We start from the raw sequence: 24,089 nt of genomic DNA, 5'->3' as shown, positions 1-24,089 counted from the left end.
ATGCGGATGCTGGAGTTTAGGATACTGGAGTTTAGGATACTGGAGTTTAGGATACTGGACATGCGGATGCTGGAGTTTAGGATACTGGAGTTTAGGATACTGGAGTTTAGGATACTGGACATGCGGACGCTGGAGTTTAGGATACTGGAGTTTAGGATACTGTACATGCGGATGCTGGAGTTTAGGATGCTGGAGTTTAGGATGCTGGAGTTTAGGATACTGGACATGCGGATGCTGGAGTTTAGGATGCTGGAGTTTAGGATACTGGAGTTTAGGATACTGGACAGGCGGATGCTAGAGTTTAGGATACTGGACATGCGGATGCTGGAGTTTAGGATACTGGAGTTTAGGATGCTGGAGTTTAGGATACTGGACATGCGGATGCTGGAGTTTAGGATACTGGAGTTTAGGATACTGGAGTTTAGGATACTGGACATGCGGATGCTGGAGTTTAGGATACTGGAGTTTAGGATACTGGAGTTTAGGATACTGGAGTTTAGGATACTGGAGTTTAGGATACTGGAGTTTAGGATACTGGAGTTTAGGATACTGGAGTTTAGGATACTGGAGTTTAGGATACTGGAGTTTAGGATACTGGACAGGCGGATGCTGGAGTTTAGGATACTGGACATGCGGATGCTGGAGTTTAGGATACTGGAGTTTAGGATACTGGAGTTTAGGATACTGGAGTTTAGGATACTGGACATGCGGATGCTGGAGTTTAGGATACTGGAGTTTAGGATACTGGAGTTTAGGATACTGGAGTTTAGGATACTGCAGTTTAGGAGACTGGACATGCGGATGCTGGAGTTTAGGATACTGGAGTTTAGGATACTGGAGTTTAGGATACTGGACATGCGGATGCTGGAGTTTAGGATACTGGAGTTTAGGATACTGGAGTTTAAGATACTGGACATGCGGATGCTGGAGTTTAGGATACTGGAGTTTAGGATACTGGACAGGCGGATGCTGGAGTTTAGGATACTGGACATGCGGATGCTGGAGTTTAGGATACTGGAGTTTAGGATACTGGACATGCGGATGCTGGAGTTTAGGATACCGGAGTTTAGGATACCGGAGTTTAGGATACTGGAGTTTAGGATACTGGACATGCGGATGCTGGAGTTTAGGATACTGGAGTTTAGGATACTGGAGTTTAGGATACTGGAGTTTAGGATACTGGAGTTTAGGATACTGGAGTTTAGGATACTGGACATGCGGATGCTGGAGTTTAGGATACTGGAGTTTAGGATACTGGACATGCGGATGCTGGAGTTTAGGATACTGGAGTTTAGGATACTGGAGTTTAGGAAACTGGACATGCGGATGCTGGAGTTTAGGATACTGGAGTTTAGGATACTGGAGTTTAGGATACTGGAGTTTAGGATACTGGACATGCGGATGCTGGAGTTTAGGATACTGGAGTTTAGGATACTGGAGTTTAGGATACTGGAGTTTAGGATACTGGACATGCGGATGCTGGAGTTTAGGATACTGGAGTTTAGGATGCTGGAGTTCAGGATGCTGGAGTTTAGGATACTGGAGTTTAGGATACTGGACATGCGGATGCTGGAGTTTAGGATACTGGAGTTTAGGATACTGGAGTTTAGGATACTGGAGTTTAGGATACTGGAGTTTAGGATACTGGACATGCGGATGCTGGAGTTTAGGATACTGGAGTTTAGGATACTGGAGTTTAGGATACTGGACATGCGGATGCTGGAGTTTAGGATGCTGGAGTTTAGGATGCTGGAGTTTAGGATGCTGGAGTTTAGGATACTGGACATGCGGATGCTGGAGTTTAGGATGCTGGAGTTTAGGATGCTGGAGTTTAGGATGCTGGAGTTTAGGATGCTGGAGTTTAGGATGCTGGAGTTTAGGATGCTGGAGTTTAGGATGCTGGAGTTTAGGATGCTGGAGTTTAGGATGCTGGAGTTTAGGATGCTGGAGTTTAGGATACTGGAGTTTAGGATACTGGAGTTTAGGATACTGGACATGCGGATGCTGGAGTTTAGGATACTGGAGTTTAGGATACTGGAGTTTAGGATACTGGACATGCGGATGCTGGAGTTTAGGATACTGGAGTTAAGGATACTGGAGTTTAGGATACTGGACATGCGGATGCTGGAGTTAAGGATACTGGAGTTTAGGATACTGGAGTTTAGGATACTGGAGTTTAGGATACTGGAGTTTAGGATACTGGACATGCAGATGCTGGAGTTTAGGATACTGGAGTTTAGGATACTGGAGTTTAGGATACTGGACATGCGGATGCTGGAGTTTAGGATACTGGAGTTTAGGATACTGGAGTTTAGGATACTGGACATGCGGATGCTGGAGTTTAGGATACTGGAGTTTAGGATGCTGGAGTTTAGGATACTGGAGTTTAGGATACTGGAGTTTAGGATACTGGACATGCGGATGCTGGAGTTTAGGATACTGGAGTTTAGGATGCTGGAGTTTAGGATGCTGGAGTTTAGGATACTGGAGTTTAGGATACTGGACATGCGGATGCTGGAGTTTAGGATACTGGAGTTTAGGATACTGGACATGCGGATGCTGGAGTTTAGGATACTGGAGTTTAGGATACTGGAGTTTAGGATACTGGACATGCGGATGCTGGAGTTTAGGATACTGGAGTTTAGGATACTGGAGTTTAGGATACTGGACAGGCGGACGCTGGAGTTTAGGATACTGGAGTTTAGGATACTGGACATGCGGATGCTGGAGTTTAGGATACTGGAGTTTAGGATACTGGATTTTAGGATACTGGAGTTTAGGATACTGGACATGCGGATGCTGGAGTTTAGGATACTGGAGCTTAGGATACTGGACATGCGGATGCTGGAGTTTAGGATACTGGACATGCGGATGCTGGAGTTTAGGATACTGGAGTTTAGGATACTGGAGTTTAGGATACTGAAGTTTAGGATACTGGACATGCAAATGCTGGAGTTTAGGATACTGGAGTTTAGGATACTGGAGTTTAGGATACTGGAGTTTAGGATACTGGAGTTTAGGATACTGGAGTTTAGGATACTGGACATGCGGAAGCTGGAGTTTAGGATACTGGAGTTTAGGATACTGGAGTTTGAGATACTGGACATGCGGATGCTGGAGTTTAGGATACTGGAGTTTAGGATACTGGACATGCGGATGCTGGAGTTTAGGATACTGGAGTTTAGGATACTGGACATGCGGATGCTGGAGTTTAGGATACTGGAGTTTAGGATACTGGACATGCGGATGCTGGAGTTTAGGATACTGGAGTTTAGGGTACTGGACATGCGGATGCTGGAGTTTAGGATACTGGAGTTTAGGATACTGGAGTTTAGGATACTGGAGTTTAGGATACTGGACAGGCGGATGCTGGAGTTTAGGATACTGGACAGGCGGATGCTGGAGTTTAGGATACTGGAGTTTAGGATACTGGACATGCGGATGCTGGAATTTAGGATACTGGAGTTTAGGATACTGGAGTTTAGGATACTGGAGTTTAGGATACTGGACATGCGGATGCTGGAGTTTAGGATACTGGAGTTTAGGATACTGGAGTTTAGGATACTGGACATGCGGATGCTGGAGTTTAGGATACTGGAGTTTAGGATACTGGAGTTTAGGATACTGGAGTTTAGGATACTGGACATGCGGATGCTGGAGTTTAGGATACTGGAGTTTAGAATACTGGAGTTTAGGATACTGGAGTTTAGGATACTGGACATGCGGATGCTGGAGTTTAGGATACTGGAGTTTAGGATACTGGAGTTTAGGATACTGGACATGCGGATGCTGGAGTTTAGGATACTGGAGTTTAGGATACTGGAGTTTAGGATACTGGAGTTTAGGATACTGGACATGCGGATGCTGGAGTTTAGGTTACTGGAGTTTAGGATACTGGAGTTTAGGATACTGGAGTTTAGGATACTGGAGTTTAGGATACTGGAGTTTAGGATACTGGACATGCGGATGCTGGAGTTTAGGATACTGGAGTTTAGGATACTGGAGTTTAGGATACTGGAGTTTAGGATACTGGAGTTTAGGATACTGGACATGCGGATGCTGGAGTTTAGGATACTGGAGTTTAGGATACTGGAGTTTAGGATACTGGAGTTTAGGATACTGGACAGGCGGATGCTGGAGTTTAGGATACTGGACAGGCGGATGCTGGAGTTTAGGATACTGGACATGCGGATGCTGGAGTTTAGGATACTGGAGTTTAGGATACTGGACATGCGGATGCTGGAGTTTAGGATACTGGAGTTTAGGATACTGGCCATGCGGATGCTGGAGTTTAGGATACTGGAGTTTAGGATACTGGAGTTTAGGATACTGGAGTTTAGGATACTGGAGTTTAGGATACTGGACATGCGGATGCTGGAGTTTAGGATACTGGACATGCGGATGCTGGAGTTTAGGATACTGGAGTTTAGGATACTGGAGTTTAGGATACTGGAGTTTAGGATACTGGAGTTTAGGATACTGGACATGCGGATGCTGGAGTTTTGGATACTGGAGTTTAGGATACTGGAGTTTAGGATACGGGACATGCGGACGCTGGAGTTTAGGATACTGGAGTTTAGGATACTGTACATGCGGACGCTGGAGTTTAGGATACTGGAGTTTAGGATACTGGAGTTTAGGATACTGGACATGCGGATGCTGGAGTTTAGGATGCTGGAGTTTAGGATACTGGACATGCGGATGCTGGAGTTTAGGATACTGGAGTTTAGGATACTGGAGTTTAGGATGCTGGACATGCGGATGCTGGACATGCGGATGCTGGAGTTTAGGATACTGGAGTTTAGGATACTGGAGTTTAGGATACTGGAGTTTAGGATACTGGACATGCGGATGCTGGAGTTTAGGATACTGGACATGCGGATGCTGGAGTTTAGGATACTGGAGTTTAGGATACTGGAGTTTAGGATACTGGACATGCGGATGCTGGAGTTTAGGATACTGGAGTTTAGGATACTGGAGTTTAGGATACTGGACATGCGGATGCTGGAGTTTAGGATACTGGAGTTTAGGATACTGGAGTTTAGGATGCTGGACATGCGGATGCTGGAGTTTAGGATACTGGAGTTTAGGATACTGGACAGGCGGATGCTGGAGTTTAGGATACTGGACAGGCGGATGCTGGAGTTTAGGATACTGGACAGGCGGATGCTGGAGTTTAGGATACTGGACAGGCGGATGCTGGAGTTTAGGATGCTGGACATGCGGATGCTGGAGTTTAGGATGCTGGAGTTTAGGATGCTGGAGTTTAGGATGCTGGAGTTTAGGATGCTGGAGTTTAGGATGCTGGAGTTTAGGATGCTGGAGTTTAGGATGCTGGAGTTTAGGATACTGGAGTTTAGGATACTGGACATGCGGATGCTGGAGTTTAGGATACTGGAGTTTAGGATACTGGACATGCGGATGCTGGAGTTTAGGATACTGGAGTTTAGGATACTGGACATGCGGATGCTGGAGTTTAGGATACTGGAGTTTAGGATACTGGAGTTTAGGATACTGGACATGCGGATGCTGGAGTTTAGGAAACTGGAGTTTAGGATACTGGAGTTTAGGATACTGGAGTTTAGGATACTGGACATGCGGATGCTGGAGTTTAGGATACTGGACATGCGGATGCTGGAGTTTAGGATACTGGAGTTTAGGATACTGGAGTTTAGGATACTGGAGTTTAGGATACTGGACATGCGGATGCTGGAGTTTTGGATACTGGAGTTTAGGATACTGGAGTTTAGGATACTGGACATGCGGACGCTGGAGTTTAGGATACTGGAGTTTAGGATACTGGAGTTTAGGATACTGGACATGCGGATGCTGGAGTTTAGGATACTGGAGTTTAGGATACTGGAGTTTAGGATACTGGACATGCGGATGCTGGAGTTTAGGAAACTGGAGTTTAGGATACTGGAGTTTAGGATACTGGACATGCGGATGCTGGAGTTTAGGATACTGGAGTTTAGGATACTGGAGTTTAGGATACTGGAGTTTAGGATACTGGACATGCGGATGCTGGAGTTTAGGATGCTGGAGTTTAGGATGCTGGAGTTTAGGATGCTGGAGTTTAGGATGCTGGAGTTTAGGATACTGGAGTTTAGGATACTGGACAGGCGGATGCTGGAGTTTAGGATACTGGACAGGCGGATGCTGGAGTTTAGGATACTGGACATGCGGATGCTGGAGTTTAGGATACTGGAGTTTAGGATACTGGACATGCTGATGCTGGAGTTTAGGATACTGGAGTTTAGGATACTGGACATGCGGATGCTGGAGTTTAGGATACTGGAGTTTAGGATACTGGAGTTTAGGATACTGGACATGCGGATGCTGGAGTTTAGGATACTGGAGTTTAGGATACTGGAGTTTAGGATACTGGACATGCGGATGCTGGAGTTTAGGATACTGGAGTTTAGGATACTGGAGTTTAGGATACTGGACATGCGGACGCTGGAGTTTAGGATACTGGAGTTTAGGATACTGTACATGCGGATGCTGGAGTTTAGGATGCTGGAGTTTAGGATGCTGGAGTTTAGGATACTGGACATGCGGATGCTGGAGTTTAGGATGCTGGAGTTTAGGATACTGGAGTTTAGGATACTGGACAGGCGGATGCTAGAGTTTAGGATACTGGACATGCGGATGCTGGAGTTTAGGATACTGGAGTTTAGGATGCTGGAGTTTAGGATACTGGACATGCGGATGCTGGAGTTTAGGATACTGGAGTTTAGGATACTGGAGTTTAGGATACTGGACATGCGGATGCTGGAGTTTAGGATACTGGAGTTTAGGATACTGGAGTTTAGGATACTGGAGTTTAGGATACTGGAGTTTAGGATACTGGAGTTTAGGATACTGGAGTTTAGGATACTGGAGTTTAGGATACTGGAGTTTAGGATACTGGACAGGCGGATGCTGGAGTTTAGGATACTGGACATGCGGATGCTGGAGTTTAGGATACTGGAGTTTAGGATACTGGAGTTTAGGATACTGGAGTTTAGGATACTGGAGTTTAGGATACTGGACATGCGGATGCTGGAGTTTAGGATACTGGAGTTTAGGATACTGGAGTTTAGGATACTGGAGTTTAGGATACTGCAGTTTAGGAGACTGGACATGCGGATGCTGGAGTTTAGGATACTGGAGTTTAGGATACTGGAGTTTAGGATACTGGACATGCGGATGCTGGAGTTTAGGATACTGGAGTTTAGGATACTGGAGTTTAAGATACTGGACATGCGGATGCTGGAGTTTAGGATACTGGAGTTTAGGATACTGGACAGGCGGATGCTGGAGTTTAGGATACTGGACATGCGGATGCTGGAGTTTAGGATACTGGAGTTTAGGATACTGGACATGCGGATGCTGGAGTTTAGGATACCGGAGTTTAGGATACCGGAGTTTAGGATACTGGAGTTTAGGATACTGGACATGCGGATGCTGGAGTTTAGGATACTGGAGTTTAGGATACTGGAGTTTAGGATACTGGAGTTTAGGATACTGGAGTTTAGGATACTGGAGTTTAGGATACTGGACATGCGGATGCTGGAGTTTAGGATACTGGAGTTTAGGATACTGGACATGCGGATGCTGGAGTTTAGGATACTGGAGTTTAGGATACTGGAGTTTAGGAAACTGGACATGCGGATGCTGGAGTTTAGGATACTGGAGTTTAGGATACTGGAGTTTAGGATACTGGAGTTTAGGATACTGGACATGCGGATGCTGGAGTTTAGGATACTGGAGTTTAGGATACTGGAGTTTAGGATACTGGAGTTTAGGATACTGGACATGCGGATGCTGGAGTTTAGGATACTGGAGTTTAGGATGCTGGAGTTCAGGATGCTGGAGTTTAGGATACTGGAGTTTAGGATACTGGACATGCGGATGCTGGAGTTTAGGATACTGGAGTTTAGGATACTGGAGTTTAGGATACTGGAGTTTAGGATACTGGAGTTTAGGATACTGGACATGCGGATGCTGGAGTTTAGGATACTGGAGTTTAGGATACTGGAGTTTAGGATACTGGACATGCGGATGCTGGAGTTTAGGATGCTGGAGTTTAGGATGCTGGAGTTTAGGATGCTGGAGTTTAGGATACTGGACATGCGGATGCTGGAGTTTAGGATGCTGGAGTTTAGGATGCTGGAGTTTAGGATGCTGGAGTTTAGGATGCTGGAGTTTAGGATGCTGGAGTTTAGGATGCTGGAGTTTAGGATGCTGGAGTTTAGGATGCTGGAGTTTAGGATGCTGGAGTTTAGGATGCTGGAGTTTAGGATACTGGAGTTTAGGATACTGGAGTTTAGGATACTGGACATGCGGATGCTGGAGTTTAGGATACTGGAGTTTAGGATACTGGAGTTTAGGATACTGGACATGCGGATGCTGGAGTTTAGGATACTGGAGTTAAGGATACTGGAGTTTAGGATACTGGACATGCGGATGCTGGAGTTAAGGATACTGGAGTTTAGGATACTGGAGTTTAGGATACTGGAGTTTAGGATACTGGAGTTTAGGATACTGGACATGCAGATGCTGGAGTTTAGGATACTGGAGTTTAGGATACTGGAGTTTAGGATACTGGACATGCGGATGCTGGAGTTTAGGATACTGGAGTTTAGGATACTGGAGTTTAGGATACTGGACATGCGGATGCTGGAGTTTAGGATACTGGAGTTTAGGATGCTGGAGTTTAGGATGCTGGAGTTTAGGATACTGGAGTTTAGGATACTGGACATGCGGATGCTGGAGTTTAGGATACTGGAGTTTAGGATACTGGACATGCGGATGCTGGAGTTTAGGATACTGGAGTTTAGGATACTGGAGTTTAGGATACTGGACATGCGGATGCTGGAGTTTAGGATACTGGAGTTTAGGATACTGGAGTTTAGGATACTGGACAGGCGGATGCTGGAGTTTAGGATACTGGAGTTTAGGATGCTGGAGTTTAGGATACTGGAGTTTAGGATACTGGAGTTTAGGATACTGGACAGGCGGACGCTGGAGTTTAGGATACTGGAGTTTAGGATACTGGACATGCGGATGCTGGAGTTTAGGATACTGGACAGGCGGATGCTGGAGTTTAGGATACTGGAGTTTAGGATGCTGGAGTTTAGGATACTGGAGTTTAGGATACTGGAGTTTAGGATACTGGAGTTTAGGATACTGGACAGGCGGACGCTGGAGTTTAGGATACTGGAGTTTAGGATACTGGACATGCGGATGCTGGAGTTTAGGATACTGGAGTTTAGGATACTGGAGTTTAGGATACTGGAGTTTAGGATACTGGAGTTTAGGATACTGGAGTTTAGGATACTGGAGTTTAGGATACTGGACATGCGGATGCTGGAGTTTAGGATACTGGAGCTTATGATACTGGACATGCGGATGCTGGAGTTTAGGATATTGGATTTTAGGATACTGGACAGGCGGATGCTGGAGTTTAGGATACTGGACATGCGGATGCTGGAGTTTAGGATACTGGAGTTTAGGATACTGGACAGGCGGATGCTGGAGTTTAGGATACTGGACAGGTGGACGCTGGAGTTTAGGATACTGGAGTTTAGGATACTGGAGTTTAGGATACTGGACAGGCGGACGCTGGAGTTTAGGATACTGGAGTTTAGGATACTGGACATGCGGATGCTGGAGTTTAGGATACTGGAGTTTAGGATGCTGGAGTTTAGGATACTGGAGTTTAGGATACTGGACAGGCGGACGCTGGAGTTTAGGATACTGGAGTTTAGGATACTGGACATGCGGATGCTGGAGTTTAGGATACTGGAGTTTAGGATACTGGACATGCGGATGCTGGAGTTTAGGATACTGGAGTTTAGGATACTGGAGTTTAGGATACTGGAGTTTAGGATACTGGAGTTTAGGATACTGGACATGCGGATGCTGGAGTTTAGGATTCTGGAGTTTAGGATGCTGGAGTTTAGGATACTGGAGTTTAGGATACTGGAGTTTAGGATACTGGACAGGCGGACGCTGGAGTTTAGGATACTGGAGTTTAGGATACTGGACATGCGGATGCTGGAGTTTAGGATACTGGAGTTTAGGATACTGGACATGCGGATGCTGGAGTTTAGGATACTGGAGTTTAGGATACTGGAGTTTAGGATACTGGAGTTTAGGATACTGGAGTTTAGGATACTGGAGTTTAGGATACTGGAGTTTAGGATACTGGACATGCGGATGCTGGAGTTTAGGATACTGGAGCTTAGGATACTGGACATGCGGATGCTGGAGTTTAGGATACTGGAGTTTAGGATACTGGACAGGCGGATGCTGGAGTTTAGGATACTGGACATGCGGATGCTGGAGTTTAGGATACTGGAGTTTAGGATGCTGGAGTTTAGGATACTGGAGTTTAGGATACTGGACATGCGGATGCTGGAGTTTAGGATACTGGAGTTTAGGATACTGGAGTTTAGGATACTGGAGTTTAGGATACTGGAGTTTAGGATACTGGAGTTTAGGATACTGGAGTTTAGGATACTGGAGTTTAGGATACTGGACATGCGGATGCTGGAGTTTAGGATACTGGAGCTTAGGATACTGGACATGCGGATGCTGGAGTTTAGGATACTGGAGTTTAGGATACTGGACAGGCGGATGCTGGAGTTTAGGATACTGGACATGCGGATGCTGGAGTTTAGGATACTGGAGTTTAGGATACTGGAGTTTAGGATACTGGAGTTTAGGATACTGGACATGCGGATGCTGGAGTTTAGGATACTGGAGTTTAGGATACTGGACATGCGGATGCTGGAGTTTAGGATACTGGAGTTTAGGATGCTGGAGTTTAGGATACTGGAGTTTAGGATACTGGAGTGTAGGATACTGGACATGCGGATGCTGGAGTTTAGGATACTGGAGTTAAGGATACTGGAGTTTAGGATACTGGAGTTTAGGATACTGGACATGCGGATGCTGGAGTTTAGGATACTGGAGTTTAGGATACTGGAGTTTAGGATACTGGAGTTTAGGATACTGGAGTTTAGGATACTGGAGTTTAGGATACTGGAGTTTAGGATACTGGACAGGCGGATGCTGGAGTTTAGGATACTGGACAGGCGGATGCTGGAGTTTAGGATACTGGACATGCGGATGCTGGAGTTTAGGATACTGGAGTTTAGGATGCTGGAGTTTAGGATACTGCACATGCGGATGCTGGAGTTTAGGATACTGGAGTTTAGGATACTGGAGTTTAGGATACTGGAGTTTAGGATACTGGACATGCGGATGCTGGAGTTTAGGATACTGGAGTTTAGGATGCTGGAGTTTAGGATACTGGAGTTTAGGATACTGGAGTTTAGGATACTGGAGATGCGGATACTGGAGTTTAGGATACTGGAGTTTAGGATACTGGACATGCGGATGCTGGAGTTTAGGATACTGGAGTTTAGGATACTGGAGTTTAGAATACTGGACATGCGGATGCTGGAGTTTAGGATGCTGGAGTTTAGGATGCTGGAGTTTAGGATGCAGGGGCCTCATTTATCAACAGTGCGTAGAAAATGTTCTATATTTGTACCTACGAATGAAATTTAGAATGTGCCTAAGTACAAAAAAATCGGGATTTATCAAACGTGCGCACGGGGTTCGTAGCACATCAGTAAGTAATCCTTGATGATTAATCCCACTTGTTCTTAAGCACCATGCTCGTGCACGTTCATGGTCATTTGCATTCCGAAACGCCTCCAATGAACCATATATGGTGACAACACCTCTCGTTATAAGTCACGTGGTTGCGCTTTTTCCCTCATCGCAATAATGACAAAGAGAGCGTAAAATAGGAACTTTACAGACACAGAAATTGAGTTACTGGTGGATGAGGTTAATAACACATCTGTTTGGTTCCCTTAGTACGGGAGGAATGACTAACAAAAGAAAACAAATCTGCATGGGAACATGTTACCAGTGAGTTTAATTCCGTTGGGTATGAGAACACTTCTAGAAATAAAAAAGTGGTTTGACATAAAATTATCAGCCAAAAAAAAAAAAAACGCGTCACAGCACACCGACGTGAAATCTGTAGGAGGACAGACAATGACAGAACTTTCCTTGGACAGCCGCATAAACCAGCATCATCGGCGCGATCTCTGAAAACGCGCTCCCGGCGGAATGGATGATTTGCCAAGTCTTCCAATAATGCAAGATAAGCCACTGTTTTAAGCATTTGACGGAGCTTTCTTACATAGGGTTAGACACTTATTTCATTAATTAACTTCAATACTGATTTGCAGTTACTTTATTAACAGTAATCATTTTTAACACCTGGGGGTGGATAATAAATAGACAAAGTGTTCTTTTAACACTGTGGATGGACGGTCCTGTGTAGTATCGCTATTCTACCACTAGATGCTCTGCGTACGCATACTCCGAGGTGTGCGTATATTTACACACATTTCTACGTATAAGTACAATTTGATAAATTCCACACTTTGCGTAAAACTGTTCCTACGCACACTTTACGCACACTTCTGTTCGTACGCACGCTTGATAAATGAGGCCCCTGGAGTTTAGGATGCTGGAGTTTAGGATGCTGGAGTTTAGGATGCTGGACATGCGGATGCTGGAGTTTAGGATGCTGGAGTTTAGGATGCTGGAGTTTAGGATGCTGGAGTTTAGGATGCTGGAGTTTAGGATACTGGAGTTTAGGATACTGGACATGCGGATGCTGGAGTTTAGGATACTGGAGTTAAGGATACTGGAGTTTAGGATACTGGACATGCGGATGCTGGAGTTTAGGATACTGGAGTTTAGGATACTGGAGTTTAGGATACTGGAGTTTAGGATACTGGACATGCGGATGCTGGAGTTTAGGATACTGGAGTTTAGGATACTGGAGTTTAGGATACTGGACATGCGGATGCTGGAGTTTAGGATACTGGAGATTAGGATACTGGAGTTTAGGATACTGGACATGCGGATGCTGGAGTTTAGGATACTGGAGATTAGGATGCTGGAGTTTAGGATGCTGGAGTTTAGGATGCTGGAGTTTAGGATGCTGGAGTTTAGGATACTGGAGATTAGGATGCTGGAGTTTAGGATGCTGGAGTTTAGGATGCTGGAGTTTAGGATGCTGGAGTTTAGGATGCTGGAGTTTAGGATACTGGAGTTTAGGATACTGGAGTTTAGGATACTGGACATGCGGATGCTGGAGTTTAGGATACTGGAGTTTAGGATACTGGAGTTTAGGATACTGGAGTTTAGGATACTGGAGTTTAGGATACTGGACATGCGGATGCTGGAGTTTAGGATACTGGAGTTTAGGATACTGGAGTTTAGGATACTGGACATGCGGATGCTGGAGTTTAGGATACTGGAGTTTAGGATACTGGAGTTTAGGATACTGGAGTTTAGGATACTGGACATGCGGATGCTGGAGTTTAGGATACTGGAGTTTAGGATACTGGAGTTTAGGATACTGGAGTTTAGGATACTGGAGTTTAGGATACTGGAGTTTAGGATACTGGAGTTTAGGATACTGGACAGGCGGATGCTGGAGTTTAGGATACTGGACAGGCGGATGCTGGAGTTTAGGATACTGGACAGGCGGATGCTGGAGTTTAGGATACTGGACATGCGGATGCTGGAGTTTAGGATACTGGAGTTTAGGATACTGGAGTTTAGGATACTGGACATGCGGATGCTGGAGTTTAGGATACTGGAGTTAAGGATACTGGAGTTAAGGATACTGGACATGCGGATGCTGGAGTTTAGGATACTGGAGTTAAGGATACTGGAGTTAAGGATACTGGACATGCGGATGCTGGAGTTTAGGATACTGGAGTTTAGGATACTGGAGTTTAGGATACTGGAGTTTAGGATACTGGAGTTTAGGATACTGGAGTTTAGGATACTGGACATGCGGATGCTGGAGTTTAGGATACTGGAGTTTAGGATACTGGAGTTTAGGATACTGGAGTTTAGGATACTGGAGTTTAGGATACTGGACAGGCGGATGCTGGAGTTTAGGATACTGGACAGGCGGATGCTGGAGTTTAGGATACTGGACATGCGGATGCTGGAGTTTAGGATACTGGAGTTTAGGATGCTGGAGTTTAGGATACTGGAGTTTAGGATACTGGACAGGCGGACGCTGGAGTTTAGGATACTGGAGTTTAGGATACTGGACAGGCGGATGCTGGAGTTTCGGATACTGGAGTTTAGGATACTGGAGTTTAGGATACTGGAGTTTAGGATACTGGAGTTTAGGAGACTGGACATGCGGATGCTGGAGTTTAGGATACTGGAGTTTAGGATACTGGACAGGCGGATGCTGGAGTTTAGGATACTGGACATGCGGATGCTGGAGTTTAGGATACTGGAGTTTAGGATACTGGACATGCACATGCTGGAGTTTAGGATACTGGAGTTTAGGATACTGGAGTTTAGGATACTGGAGTTTAGGATACTGGACATGCGGATGCTGGAGTTTAGGATACTGGAGTTTAGGATACTGGAGTTTAGGATACTGGACATGCGGATGCTGGAGTTTAGGATACTGGAGTTTAGGATACTGGAGTTTAGGATACTGGACATGCGGATGCTGGAGTTTAGGATACTGGAGTTTAGGATACTGGACATGCGGATGCTGGAGTTTAGGATACTGGATTTTAAGATACTGGAGTTTAGGATACTGGACATGCGGATGCTGGAGTTTAGGATACTGGAGATTAGGATACTGGAGTTTAGGATACTGGAGTTTAGGATACTGGACAGGCGGATGCTGGAGTTTAGGATACTGGACAGGCGGATGCTGGAGTTTAGGATACTGGACATGCGGATGCTGGAGTTTGGGATACTGGAGTTAGGATGCTGGACTTTAGGATACTGGAGTTTAGGATACTGGACAGGCGGATGCTGGAGTTTAGGATACTGGACATGCGGATGCTGGAGTTTAGGATACTGGAGTTTAGGATACTGGACATGCGGATGCTGGAGTTTAGGATACTGGAGCTTAGGATACTGGAGTTTAGGATACTGGACATGCGGATGCTGGAGTTTAGGATACTGGAGTTTAGGATACTGGACATGCGGATGCTGGAGTTTAGGATACTGGAGTTTAGGATACTGGAGTTTAGGATACTGGAGATTAGGATACTGGACATGCGGACGCTGGAGTTTAGGATACTGGAGTTTAGGATACTGGACATGCGGATGCTGGAGTTTAGGATACTGGACATGCGGATGCTGGAGTTTAGGATACTGGAGTTTAGGATACTGGAGTTTAGGATACTGGACATGCGGACGCTGGAGTTTAGGATACTGGAGTTTAGGATACTGTACATGCGGATGCTGGAGTTTAGGATGCTGGAGTTTAGGATACTGGAGTTTAGGATACTGGACATGCGGATGCTGGAGTTTAGGATGCTGGAGTTTAGGATACTGGAGTTTAGGATACTGGAGTTTAGGATACTGGAGTTTAGGATACTGGACAGGCGGATGCTGGAGTTTAGGATACTGGACATGCGGATGCTGGAGTTTAGGATACTGGAGTTTAGGATGCTGGAGTTTAGGATACTGGACATGCGGATGCTGGAGTTTAGGATACTGGAGTTTAGGATACTGGACATGCGGATGCTGGAGTTTAGGATACTGGAGTTTAGGATGCTGGAGTTTAGGATACTGGAGTTTAGGATACTGGAGTGTAGGATACTGGACATGCGGATGCTGGAGTTTAGGATACTGGAGTTAAGGATACTGGAGTTTAGGATACTGGAGTTTAGGATACTGGACATGCGGATGCTGGAGTTTAGGATACTGGAGTTTAGGATACTGGAGTTTAGGATACTGGACAGGCGGATGCTGGAGTTTAGGATACTGGACATGCGGATGCTGGAGTTTAGGATACTGGAGTTTAGGATGCTGGAGTTTAGGATACTGGACATGCGGATGCTGGAGTTTAGGATACTGGAGTTTAGGATACTGGACATGCGGATGCTGGAGTTTAGGATACTGGAGTTTAGGATGCTGGAGTTTAGGATACTGGAGTTTAGGATACTGGAGTGTAGGATACTGGACATGCGGATGCTGGAGTTTAGGATACTGGAGTTTAGGATACTGGAGTTTAGGATACTGGAGTTTAGGATACTGGACATGCGGATGCTGGAGTTTAGGATACTGGAGTTTAGGATACTGGACATGCGGATGCTGGAGTTTAGGATACTGGAGTTTAGGATGCTGGAGTTTAGGATACTGGACATGCGGATGCTGGAGTTTAGGATACTGGAGTTTAGGATACTGGACATGCGGATGCTGGAGTTTAGGATACTGGAGTTTAGGATGCTGGAGTTTAGGATACTGGAGTTTAGGATACTGGAGTGTAGGATACTGGACATGCGGATGCTGGAGTTTAGGATACTGGAGTTTAGGATACTGGAGTTTAGGATACTGGAGTTTAGGATACTGGACATGCGGATGCTGGAGTTTAGGATACTGGAGTTTAGGATACTGGACATGCGGATGCTGGAGTTTAGGATACTGGAGTTTAGGATACTGGACATGCGGATGCTGGAGTTTAGGATACTGGAGTTTAGGATGCTGGAGTTTAGGATGCTGGAGTTTAGGATGCTGGAGTTTAGGATGCTGGAGTTTAGGATGCTGGAGTTTAGGATGCTGGAGTTTAGGATGCTGGAGTTTAGGATGCTGGAGTTTAGGATGCTGGAGTTTAGGATACTGGACATGCGGATGCTGGAGTTTAGGATACTGGAGTTTAGGATACTGGAGTTTAGGATACTGGAGTTTAGGATACTGGACATGCGGATGCTGGAGTTTAGGATACTGGAGTTTAGGATACTGGAGTTTAGGATACTGGAGTTTAGGATACTGGAGTTTAGGATACTGGAGTTTAGGATACTGGACAGGCGGATGCTGGAGTTTAGGATACTGGACAGGCGGATGCTGGAGTTTAGGATACTGGACATGCGGATGCTGGAGTTTAGGATACTGGAGTTTAGGATGCTGGAGTTTAGGATACTGCACATGCGGATGCTGGAGTTTAGGATACTGGAGTTTAGGATACTGGAGTTTAGGATACTGGAGTTTAGGATACTGGACATGCGGATGCTGGAGTTTAGGATACTGGAGTTTAGGATGCTGGAGTTTAGGATACTGGAGTTTAGGATACTGGAGTTTAGGATACTGGAGATGCGGATACTGGAGTTTAGGATACTGGAGTTTAGGATACTGGACATGCGGATGCTGGAGTTTAGGATACTGGAGTTTAGGATACTGGAGTTTAGAATACTGGACATGCGGATGCTGGAGTTTAGGATGCTGGAGTTTAGGATGCTGGAGTTTAGGATGCAGGGGCCTCATTTATCAACAGTGCGTAGAAAATGTTCTATATTTGTACCTACGAATGAAATTTAGAATGTGCCTAAGTACAAAAAAATCGGGATTTATCAAACGTGCGCACGGGGTTCGTACGCACATCAGTAAGTAATCCTTGATGATTAATCCCACTTGTTCTTAAGCACCATGCTCGTGCACGTTCATGGTCATTTGCATTCCGAAACGCCTCCAATGAACCATATATGGTGACAACACCTCTCGTTATAAGTCACGTGGTTGCGCTTTTTCCCTCATCGCAATAATGACAAAGAGAGCGTAAAATAGGAACTTTACAGACACAGAAATTGAGTTACTGGTGGATGAGGTTAATAACACATCTGTTTGGTTCCCTTAGTACGGGAGGAATGACTAACAAAAGAAAACAAATCTGCATGGGAACATGTTACCAGTGAGTTTAATTCCGTTGGGTATGAGAACACTTCTAGAAATAAAAAAGTGGTTTGACATAAAATTATCAGCCAAAAAAAAAAAAAACGCGTCACAGCACACCGACGTGAAATCTGTAGGAGGACAGACAATGACAGAACTTTCCTTGGACAGCCGCATAAACCAGCATCATCGGCGCGATCTCTGAAAACGCGCTCCCGGCGGAATGGATGATTTGCCAAGTCTTCCAATAATGCAAGATAAGCCACTGTTTTAAGCATTTGACGGAGCTTTCTTACATAGGGTTAGACACTTATTTCATTAATTAACTTCAATACTGATTTGCAGTTACTTTATTAACAGTAATCATTTTTAACACCTGGGGGTGGATAATAAATAGACAAAGTGTTCTTTTAACACTGTGGATGGACGGTCCTGTGTAGTATCGCTATTCTACCACTAGATGCTCTGCGTACGCATACTCCGAGGTGTGCGTATATTTACACACATTTCTACGTATAAGTACAATTTGATAAATTCCACACTTTGCGTAAAACTGTTCCTACGCACACTTTACGCACACTTCTGTTCGTACGCACGCTTGATAAATGAGGCCCCTGGAGTTTAGGATGCTGGAGTTTAGGATGCTGGAGTTTAGGATGCTGGACATGCGGATGCTGGAGTTTAGGATGCTGGAGTTTAGGATGCTGGAGTTTAGGATGCTGGAGTTTAGGATGCTGGAGTTTAGGATACTGGAGTTTAGGATACTGGAGTTTAGGATACTGGACATGCGGATGCTGGAGTTTAGGATACTGGAGTTAAGGATACTGGAGTTTAGGATACTGGACATGCGGATGCTGGAGTTTAGGATACTGGAGTTTAGGATACTGGAGTTTAGGATACTGGAGTTTAGGATACTGGAGTTTAGGAAACTGGACATGCGGATGCTGGAGTTTAGGATACTGGAGTTTAGGATTCTGGAGTTTAGGATTCTGGAGTTTAGGATACTGGACATGCGGATGCTGGAGTTTAGGATACTGGAGTTTAGGATACTGGACATGCGGATGCTGGAGTTTAGGATACTGGAGTTTAGGATACTGGAGTTTAGGATACTGGAGTTTAGGATACTGGACATGCGGATGCTGGAGTTTAGGATGCTGGAGTTTAGGATGCTGGAGTTTAGGATACTGGAGTTTAGGATACTGGAGTTTAGGATACTGGAGTTTAGGATACTGGAGTTTAGGATACTGGAGTTTAGGATACTGGAGTTTAGGATACTGGAGTTTAGGATACTGGACAGGCGGATGCTGGAGTTTAGGATACTGGAGTTTAGGATACTAGACATGCGGATGCTGGAGTTTAGGATACTGGAGTTTAGGATACTGGAGTTTAGGATACTGGACATGCGGATGCTGGAGTTTAGGATACTGGAGTTTAGGATACTGGAGTTTAGGATACTGGAGTTTAGGATACTGGAGTTTAGGATACTGGAGTTTAGGATACTGGACATGCGGATGCTGGAGTTTAGGATACTGGAGTTTAGGATACTGGAGTTTAGGATACTGGAGTTTAGGATACTGGAGTTTAGGATACTGGACATGCGGATGCTGGAGTTTAGGATACTGGAGTTTAGGATACTGGAGTTTAGGATACTGGAGTTTAGGATACTGGAGTTTAGGATACTGGAGTTTAGGATACTGGAGTTTAGGATACTGGAGTTTAGGATACTGGACATGCGGATGCTGGAGTTTAGGATACTGGAGTTTAGGATACTGGACATGCGGATGCTGGAGTTTAGGATACTGGAGTTTAGGATACTGGAGTTTAGGATACTGGAGTTTAGGAAACTGGACATGCGGATGCTGGAGTTTAGGATACTGGAGTTTAGGATACTGGAGTTTAGGATTCTGGAGTTTAGGATACTGGACATGCGGATGCTGGAGTTTAGGATACTGGAGTTTAGGATACTGGACATGCGGATGCTGGAGTTTAGGATACTGGAGTTTAGGATACTGGAGTTTAGGATACTGGAGTTTAGGATACTGGACATGCGGATGCTGGAGTTTAGGATACTGGAGTTTAGGATACTGGAGTTTAGGATACTGGAGTTTAGGATACTGGAGTTTAGGATACTGGAGTTTAGGATACTGGAGTTTAGGATACTGGAGTTTAGGATACTGGACAGGCGGATGCTGGAGTTTAGGATACTGGACAGGCGGATGCTGGAGTTTAGGATACTGGACAGGCGGATGCTGGAGTTTAGGATACTGGAGTTTAGGATGCTGGAGTACAGGATACTGGAGTTTAGGATACTGGACAGGCGGACGCTGGAGTTTAGGATACTGGAGTTTAGGATACTGGGCATGCGGATGCTGGAGTTTAGGATACTGGAGTTTAGGATACTGGACATGCAGATGCTGGAGTTTAGGATGCTGGAGTTTAGGATACTGGAGTTTAGGATACTGGACATGCGGATGCTGGAGTTTAGGATACTGGAGTTTAGGATACTGGAGTTTAGGATACTGGAGTTTAGGATACTGGAGTTTAGGATACTGGACATGCGGATGCTGGAGTTTAGGATACTGGAGTTTAGGATACTGGAGTTTAGGATACTGGAGTTTAGGATACTTGAGTTTAGGATACTGGACAGGCGGATGCTGGAGTTTAGGATACTGGAGTTTAGGATACTGGACAGGCGGACGCTGGAGTTTAGGATACTGGAGTTTAGGATACTGGACAGGCGGACGCTGGAGTTTAGGATACTGGAGTTTAGGATACTGGACATGCGGATGCTGGAGTTTAGGATACTGGAGTTTAGGATACTGGACATGCGGATGCTGGAGTTTAGGATACTGGAGTTTAGGATACTGGACAGGCGGATGCCGGAGTTTAGGATACTGGACAGGCGGATGCTGGAGTTTAGGATACTGGACATGCGGATGCTGGAGTTTAGGATACTGGAGTTTAGGATGCTGGAGTTTAGGATACTGGAGTTTAGGATACTAGACAGGCGGACGCTGGAGTTTAGGATACTGGAGTTTAGGATACTGGACATGCGGATGCTGGAGTTTAGGATGCTGGATATGCGGATGCTGGAGTTTAGGATGCTGGATATGCGGATGCTGGAGTTTAGGATGCTGGATATGCGGATGCTGGAATTTTGGATGCTGGAGTTTAGGATACTGGATATGCGGATGCTGGAGTTTAGGATACTGGATATGCGGATGCTGGAGTTTAGGATACTGGAGTTTAGGATGCTGGAGTTTAGGATACTGGACATGCGGATGCTGGAGATTAGGATACTGGAGTTTAGGATAATGGACATGCGGATGCTGGAGTTTAGGATACTGGAGTTTAGGATACTGGACATGCGGATGCTGGAGTTTAGGATACTGGACATGCGGATGCTGGAGTTTAGGATACTGGACATGCGGATGCTGGAGATTAGGATACTGGAGTTTAGGATACTGGACATGCGGATGCTGTAGTTTAGGATACTGGAGTTTAGGATACTGGACATGCGGATGCTGGAGTTTAGGATACTGGACATGCGGATGCTGGAGTTTAGGATGCTGGACATGCGGATGCTGGAGTTTAGGATACTGGAGTTTAGGATACTGGACATGCGGATGCTGGAGTTTAGGATACTGGACATGCGGATGCTGGAGTTTAGGATACTGGACATGCGGATGCTGGAGTTTAGGATACTGGACATGCGGATGCTGGAGTTTAGGATACTGGAGTTTAGGATACTGGACATGCGGATGCTGGAGTTTAGGATACTGGAGTTTAGGATACTGGACATGCGGATGCTGGAGTTTAGGATACTGGACATGCGGATGCTGGAGTTTAGGATACTGGACATGCGGATGCTGGAGATTAGGATACTGGAGTTTAGGATACTGGACATGCGGATGCTGTAGTTTAGGATACTGGAGTTTAGGATACTGGACATGCGGATGCTGGAGTTTAGGATACTGGACATGCGGATGCTGGAGTTTAGGATACTGGACATGCGGATGCTGGAGTTTAGGATACTGGAGTTTAGGATACTGGACATGCGGATGCTGGAGTTTAGGATACTGGACATGCGGATGCTGGAGTTTAGGATACTGGACATGCGGATGCTGGAGTTTAGGATACTGGAGTTTAGGATACTGGACATGCGGATGCTGGAGTTTAGGATACTGGAGTTTAGGATACTGGAGTTTAGGATACTGGAGTTTAGGATACTGGAGATTAGGATACTGGAGATTAGGATACTGGAGTTTAGGATACTGGAGTTTAGGATACTGGAGTTTAGGATACTGGACAGGCGGATGCTGGAGTTTAGGATACTGGACAGGCGGATGCTGGAGTTTAGGATACTGGACAGGCGGATGCTGGAGTTTAGGATACTGGACAGGCGGATGCTGGAGTTTAGGATACTGGAGTTTAGGATGCTGGAGTTTAGGATACTGGACAGGCGGACGCTGGAGTTTAGGATACTGGAGTTTAGGATACTGGACATGCGGATGCTGGAGTTTAGGATACTGGAGTTTAGGATACTGGAGTTTAGGATACTGGACATGCGGATGCTGGAGTTTAGGATACTGGAGTTTAGGATACTGGAGTTTAGGATACTGGACATGCGGATGCTGGAGTTTAGGATACTGGAGTTTAGGATACTGGACATGCGGATGCTGGAGTTTAGGATACTGGAGTTTAGGATACTGGAGTTTAGGATACTGGACATGCGGATGCTGGAGTTTAGGATACTGGAGTTTAGGATACTAGACATGCGGATGCTGGAGTTTAGGATGCTGGAGTTTAGGATGCTGGAGTTTAGGATGCTGGAGTTTAGGATGCTGGAGTTTAGGATGCTGGAGTTTAGGATACTGGAGTTTAGGATACTGGAGTTTAGGATACTGGAGTTTAGGATACTGGAGTTTAGGATACTGGACATGCGGATGCTGGAGTTTAGGATGCTGGAGTTTAGGATACTGGAGTTTAGGATACTGGAGTTTAGGATACTGGAGTTTAGGATACTGGAGTTTAGGATACTGGAGCTTAGGATACTGGAGCTTAGGATACTGGAGTTTAGGATACTGGAGTTTAGGATACTGGAGTTTAGGATACTGGAGTTTAGGATACTGGAGTTTAGGATACTGGACAGGCGGATGCTGGAGTTTAGGATACTGGACAGGCGGATGCTGGAGTTTAGGATACTGGACATGCGGATGCTGGAGTTTAGGATACTGGAGTTTAGGATGCTGGAGTTTAGGATACTGGACAGGCGGACGCTGGAGTTTAGGATACTGGAGTTTAGGATACTGGACATGCGGATGCTGGAGTTTAGGATACTGGAGTTTAGGATACTGGACATGCGGATGCTGGAGTTTAGGATGCTGGAGTTTAGGATACTGGAGTTTAGGATACTGGACATGCGGATGCTGGAGTTTAGGATACTGGAGTTTAGGATACTGGAGTTTAGGATACTGGACATGCGGATGCTGGAGTTTAGGATACTGGAGTTTAGGATACTGGAGTTTAGGATACTGGAGTTTAGGATACTGGACAGGCGGATGCTGGAGTTTAGGATACTGGAATTTAGGATACTGGACAGGCGGACGCTGGAGTTTAGGATACTGGAGTTTAGGATACTGGACATGCGGATGCTGGAGTTTAGGATACTGGAGTTTAGGATACTGGACATGCGGATGCTGGAGTTTAGGATACTGGAGTTTAGGATACTGGACATGCGGATGCTGGAGTTTAGGATACTGGAGTTTAGGATACTGGACAGGCGGATGCTGGAGTTTAGGATACTGGACAGGCGGATGCTGGAGTTTAGGATACTGGACATGCTGATGTTGGAGTTTAGGATACTGGAGTTTAGGATGCTGGAGTTTAGGATACTGGACATGCGGATGCTGGAGTTTAGGATACTGGAGTTTAGGATACTGGACATGCGGATGCTGGAGTTTAGGATACTGGAGTTTAGGATGCTGGAGTTTAGGATACTGGAGTTTAGGATACTGGAGTGTAGGATACTGGACATGCGGATGCTGGAGTTTAGGATACTGGAGTTAAGGATACTGGAGTTTAGGATACTGGAGTTTAGGATACTGGACATGCGGATGCTGGAGTTTAGGATACTGGAGTTTAGGATACTGGAGTTTAGGATACTGGACAGGCGGATGCTGGAGTTTAGGATACTGGACATGCGGATGCTGGAGTTTAGGATACTGGAGTTTAGGATGCTGGAGTTTAGGATACTGGACATGCGGATGCTGGAGTTTAGGATACTGGAGTTTAGGATACTGGACATGCGGATGCTGGAGTTTAGGATACTGGAGTTTAGGATG

General features: G+C 45.4%; 1 protein-coding gene across 1 annotated transcript in view; it reads left to right on the top strand.

The window, feature by feature from the left end:
- The window catches only part of ppid (peptidylprolyl isomerase D), a 340,343-nt gene that overhangs the window by 618 nt on the left and 315,636 nt on the right, over nt 1–24,089 (top strand). The window lies entirely within an intron of this gene.

Source organism: Paramisgurnus dabryanus, chromosome 16, assembly GCF_030506205.2.
Source record: "Paramisgurnus dabryanus chromosome 16, PD_genome_1.1, whole genome shotgun sequence".
In the NCBI taxonomy this organism is placed as follows: domain Eukaryota; kingdom Metazoa; phylum Chordata; class Actinopteri; order Cypriniformes; family Cobitidae; genus Paramisgurnus; species Paramisgurnus dabryanus.
Note: the sequence above shows the minus strand (reverse complement) of the source record. Positions and strands in the feature narration are given on the sequence as shown.